This window comes from Eucyclogobius newberryi, unplaced genomic scaffold (genome assembly GCF_026437365.1).
Source record: "Eucyclogobius newberryi isolate DKJ021-1_F unplaced genomic scaffold, fEucNew1.0.hap1 SCAF_5, whole genome shotgun sequence".
Classification (NCBI taxonomy): Eukaryota; Metazoa; Chordata; class Actinopteri; order Gobiiformes; family Gobiidae; genus Eucyclogobius; species Eucyclogobius newberryi.
Genome location: NW_027316167.1, coordinates 27,239,776 through 27,245,775, shown reverse-complemented (window position 1 = coordinate 27,245,775; position 6,000 = coordinate 27,239,776). Strand labels below are relative to the sequence as shown.

Genomic DNA, 6,000 nt, shown 5'->3' with positions numbered 1-6,000 from the left:
AATAGCCAGAGCAATCATTCCGGGTCTTTCCCCGTAAAAGAAGAGCGAGTTTACGGCGTGAGCGCAGAGACACTCCTCCTGCTCGCCAGTGGATGCGCGAGAGGAGGCTCCCAGTCCGGTCCCTATCATCAGCATCAGCGGCGGCGCGCGGCATCAGCATCAGCCTCAGCATCAGCGCGGCGGGCAGAGAGACACAGCACGGGATCCTACAGCCTCCCCGGAGCGCGTCCCGTCACACACCGCGGCAGCCCTCGCGCCCCGCACGCCACGCCGCACGTCGCCGCTTCCTCGGACACTCTTCTCGTGGGATGCGCAAAGATGTGAGCGCGCGAGCGGCGAAGAGCTCCGTGATTGGCCGCCCCCGTTCCAGAGAGCATCCAGAAACAAACGGTGCATGTTCGCCCAGCTCGTCGAGGCGGTGCCAGTAAACTTACCCCGCAGCAGGCGTGCTCACGTGCCGGATGCGTCCGCGGGATTTTGCCCAGTTGCTTCTTGGAGAACAAACTTGTCGGATTTGGTGACGCGAGGAGGTAGAGGCAGAGTCACTTCGCCACCTGCGCCGGAGCACTTCGTTATCTGGGAGCAGAATCAAGGTAAGGGGCAAGGGCAAGCGTGCATAAACGTAAACTTTGTCCTAGAATTTACACTTTCCAGCTATATTTAAACCGATATTCCGACCAGGATCTATTCACTCAGGAATTGGACCAGTATTTCGTTTTTTCACATGGAGTTCCTTTGTTCACTCATTTCGTTTTCTTACATTTTGGGGTTGTTCACGTGTATGTGAGACTGTCGGGAGGCATTTGCAGTGAGGTATTGTCTGCTTTGATGAAGTTACCAGTTGAAGCACCAGTCGGTCCAAGTTACCAGCTGGTGACGTTTTTTGTATAATGGAGCAAAGCAACCACACTGTATTTTGAAGTGGCCATGACCTAAAAAGTGTGGATTCTGTAGTTATGCATATGGCTATTGGTGGATTATTTCAGAGCCTTAACATTGTTTAGATGTTGATACTAAACTAACTTGTGCCGCGTTTAAATTATAAATTAATACTACAATATTTTGTATTATAAAAGAATGGGTACGTGTTATGTTTTATTATATAATTTGTTGCAACCGAAGAAGGCTTTGTGTTGAGCCTTCCTTGGTTTAAAATTTCAATTTAGTTTTCATGACTCCGAACTAAACTTCTCAAATGATGAAAAGTCAGTGAACCATGGAGTTGTTAACACTTGAATGAGCCTGGCATATACCTGTGGCTCCGACAGCCCGTTCAGCCTGATAGCTGCAGGATAGTGTTTGATAGAAGGTTTAACATCGAACGGATTAATTAAAAAAACGAATTGATTTTTCCTTTGTTTTCCCGGCCCTTCTTTTCCGCGGTTCCTTTTTTAGTTTACAGAGATGTGTGGGAGTTTCCGTGCTGCCTGGTGGTGGAGTGGCTCCACGTGAAGCCGCCAGCAGTGTTGTGAGTTCAAATCCTGGCTACGACAATGTGCTGCATGCCCTCCTTTCTCTCGCATCCCCCTTTCACACTGAGCTGCCCTGTCCTATAAAGCCTACGGGACAAAAACCCTTAAAAACAAAACAAAATTTAATGTGTGGGAGTTTTCCTCAAACGCACAACCCACACACATAAAGCTTGAAATGTACAATTTCTTTCTTTCTACACTCTTTAATTTTTTTAATGTTATTATTACTATTTCATTTAGTTTGTATGTGATGTTTTGCATTTTAGCATTTTATTGTTTATGGAAATTCTCTCATTTTACGTGCATCCTTCTAACTGTGCTGTGACCTGTGAGTAGCAGTGGGCGATCACGGTACAGCTCCAGCGACTTTTCTCCAGATTTTTTTCCAGGGTCTTGATGAAGATTTCCTGGAGGACTCGGACACCAAACCTCATGCTTAGCAATAATTATAGGAGCAATTAATGAAGCAAATTGTAAAAATGTCCTATACATGGTAAGTTTAGGTTGGTTTATTTAAATTCTGATTTAAGAGGAAGGTCTGAGAGAAAAAAATCAGTTTTGGCCAAAAATAATATATTTTTATTTGACAAACTTTGGTCTTAATGAAATTTTTATGTTGTGTAGTTTTTTTTAAACTTTTTTTAACACCCATGACTATCCAATCAATTTACAGAACAATAAGTGAGAGTATATATTTTTTTTGTCTGTTGGTTTGCCAGCAATGATGGCAATTTTACAAAATCAACAAGTATTAACCTGGATTCTTCCAGTTTGAATCCATTCAATCCATCAATTCCCTGTCTAATCAATAACCTTCCCCTCCTTCAGAGGCCAGCGCGGGCTGGAGGGGGCGCAGGTGTCATCAAAGCAGAATGGGGTTCCTTTGAGGTGGTGGGAGATGCAGGCTTCAATGACTTCAGTCAGCTGGCTCAGCGGACACACACACAGGAGAGCTTTTGACAGATACAAATTGTGCTCGAAGACGCTGAGGCAGTCCTGGGAGGCTGTGCAAGCTGGCACTGCACCAACGGAGAGAGGGGACATGGCACTCCAGATGGCCCGGAGAGGCCAGAGGAAGAGCACAGTCCAAGCCCAGCTGGGAGTCAGGGGAAACAGCACCATATCGCTCATGATGGTGCACTGCAGCCGGAGCAGGGGCTGAATAAATGCTACTGTGTGAGTTAGCATGCGCCAGAGTACAGTGATTGTGGATAGTGTGGGAGGTCGGGAAATCAAGGCAAGATGCAAGAGTTTGAGCACATCTTTTTCTGCGTTTGAATACGGGTGCTGAAGGAGTGACAGTAAGGCAGGAAGTGAAATGAAAGCGAGACTGCTCCTGTGTGGGAGGAAGAAAATATGAAACAGAAAAGCTCGATTTACCACTAAACCTGTATGTTTGCAGCAATCAGACCACCTGTCTAATCCTGCTGATGAGTGTTAAGACCCCCTGCCCAAGTAGGGAGCAGCCCCAAAATACCATCTAGGGCCATGGACAAATGAAAAACTGATTTTGTTTGTTTGTTTTCATAAAAATACAAATTTGTTGGTCGAGCAGCAGACTCTTAAATGTGCTAAAATGTGCCAATAAATGTGAGGTTCAAGCATGAATATACTGTAAAATTAACCAGACCAAAGTGCCCAACTGTATATCCTTTTAAGATTAAGATTGGACCATAACTTTCTATTCTAAATTGTCTAATTTTGCAGCTATATTATTAAATATTTGTTTGTATTTTGCATACTTCTGAAAGCGCAATCGCAATCTCCCACCTCTAGTTCAACAGCTGTGAATATTAGCACATGTAAGTTATGTGCTATTGTAGTATTTCTACTAGTACAAGTACTGTAGTGTTATTCAAAGGTAATATTGATTAACATTTCAAACATGCCACACAGCATGAGGGTGGGTATGTTTATTTAGTATATTTATGTGGGGCACCAGCCATTTTAGGCTATTATCAAGTCTAAAATCAAATATCTTAAATAATTAAAAAGTAATTGATGAAAAAGTTTGTTCATCTGAAGGTTGAGAACTTTAACCGTGACATTGACCCATTTTCTGGAAATGAATGAAACATTTGAAACCAACTGTGGTTTATGAAGTTTTATTGACCGAATAATTAAACAGGTATATATGAATATGGAATATGCAAATTAGTCATTAATAGCGGGAGACACTAGATATGAGGGTTCAGTCATAGGGTCCCGAGTGTCTAGCAGTCGTCCAGGATCCAAATTGGTTGTATATTTGAAAAGCTGTAAAAAGTGCTTTGCTCCAGTGGACACAGGCTTACTTATGGGCTAGAGACAGTAAAGTTAGCTTCTTTGGTTCTTCTGGAATTTCTTTGTCTCCTAGCTTATCTTTGCTAGCTTAGCATGAGCCAAGGGACACTCTCCCCTGGACCTTTCTCCTGGATCTCTGGATGGAACTGGATCGAAAGTAGCCTGGGGTTGGCCTGTGTAGTTTAGGCAACACCTTGAATATTGGCTCGAAGTTTCAACCGATCAGAAACATGCTAGTGTGTGAGTTTGCAGACAGAGGCGCAGGTCTGGATCGGGAAATTCCCCAAACGTGCATCATTTCCACATTAACTGAGCTTACATAGTTTCACATGTTAAAATGTTCACAAGACGATGAAAAAGCAGAGCATGATTAACATGATTAACATCATCTTTCAGCAGAGTTTTAGCTTTCTTGGGGAAGAACAATGGGAAAGAATCAATCATAGAGTGATGTGCCCATCCCAGAGACACCTGACAGGCTAACAATGTCAAATAAATATGGGAAAGAGTGTCTGGAATGTCTGCTAGTGTGGTCCAATAGATTTGATTTGTCCATCTGGCAGATCACTAGGCACGGATAAAATGTATGATTCATATCAGCAAAACTGTTAAATTGAATGAATAGAAATGAAGCTTTTGTGATTTCTGTCATGTCTTTGTGATTTTATTGCAGTTTTCTCCTGTAGTGTGAAGCACTTTGAATTGCCTTGTGTATGAATTGTGCTCTACAAATAAACTTGGCTTGCCTTCTTCTTGGGAGACTAAATAGCTTTTGAGAGTTCATTATAATCCAGTTTTCAAATTTAAAGTCATTTCAGGAAAAGTTTATTCCAACTTTCAATGACTGAATCATCTGCTTTTAGTAGAGTCATCATAAAACCCCTGAAGGTTTGTGAATCTCCACAGAGGTGATGGTGAGCTATCAGCAATTAAAAGCCTAATGTTGGGCATTCATTTCACCATGGCAAAGCTCATGCACTAATAGTAGGTTGCGTACACTATTGACTTCTAAAAGAAGGATGCAGAGTACACTGACAGTAAAATTAAATTCTATCTGGTGTTGTGGTTTTGGGAGCACTTGGCGTAAACCTCGCTTCTGCTTTTGTGTGTGTGAAAAGAGAGTGCACACATGCGTGGCCTTCATTACTGTGAGATAATGAAAAAACCAACAAACAGGAGCTTACTGCAAACAGGTTTTCCACATAAGTATTCTGTCATTGACACGCAGTTTCTGGAATCTACTTGCATTTGAATTTCCCATTATCGCACCATTATATTAAATGTTATTCTATACATTTTATCTGACGGAAAATCTAATGATCAGATCTTGACCTTTGCACCTTACCTTATCTATGGAATGTTGTTAATTCTTGGTTTCTCATTCACAGCACTATCTACAGGCTCTTCTGTGGCAAATTTAAAATGACTATTATGTGCATGCATACATTATTTTAAAATACTGCCAGGGCCGCTGCTCGCCATTTGGGCGCCCTAAGCAGACATGCTCAGTGGTGCTCCCATGTCCCCAACACACTTTGAACTAGTTAAAAATACTTGGTGTTTTTAATTAATTTAAGTTGAATTAATTTATTTTTCAAAATGAATTTTATTCTGTAAATATTGCATAAATTACGATCCTAAGTGGGATCTGGGGGCCCTCGACCAAGAAGTTTTCAACAAAACTCATTTCATTTTCTGTATTCTGGTAGTTCATTACTCATTATGTTTATTGTGAGTCCCTAATATTGTTGCTCCGCCCCGACTCCAGCATCACCCGAAGGCCTTGTCCTGCTCTTCTGCAGAACAGATCGAGGCTCTAGAAAACACGCCAGGCTGCAGTGCAAACTATGGACACTTTCTGCTGCTTTTATGAAAACATGATTTAGACATTTGTAAGAAGTACCTCTTTGGTTTCACGCACACTGCGGCGTCAGCTCCGCGGTTTTCCGCGCGGAAGGAGGAGAGAATATAACTAATCATTAATTATTGCTCATGATGTCCGAATAAATAAAAGAATAGACATTATATATTTTCAAGAGACACTGAATATCAAAAACTAACACATTATTTTGTACAGAAAATCATTTTATTCATCAGACAAGGGCAAACATAGAAGGAGAGTTGCCGTTTTGATTTCAGACCGAATAGTTTTTCAACAGAGTTTTGAATGTAAGGATAAAAAGGCCGATATGTACTGGTTAAAGGAAATATTAATGGAAAGGTTTTCACTCTTTTAAATGGAGTG

The 6,000-nt window shown here is 41.7% G+C and overlaps 1 protein-coding gene across 2 annotated transcripts in view; it reads left to right on the top strand.

Annotated features, from left to right (window-relative positions):
* The first annotated feature begins 211 nt into the window (after nt 1-211).
* LOC140381517 (carbohydrate sulfotransferase 8-like) overlaps nt 212-6,000 on the top strand; it is a 144,858-nt gene continuing 139,069 nt past the window's right edge. For both annotated transcript variants that reach the window (XM_072465586.1, XM_072465585.1), the window contains exon 1: nt 212-593. The gene's annotated coding sequence lies outside the window, so the exon portion shown is untranslated. The remainder of the gene's footprint in view (nt 594-6,000) is intronic.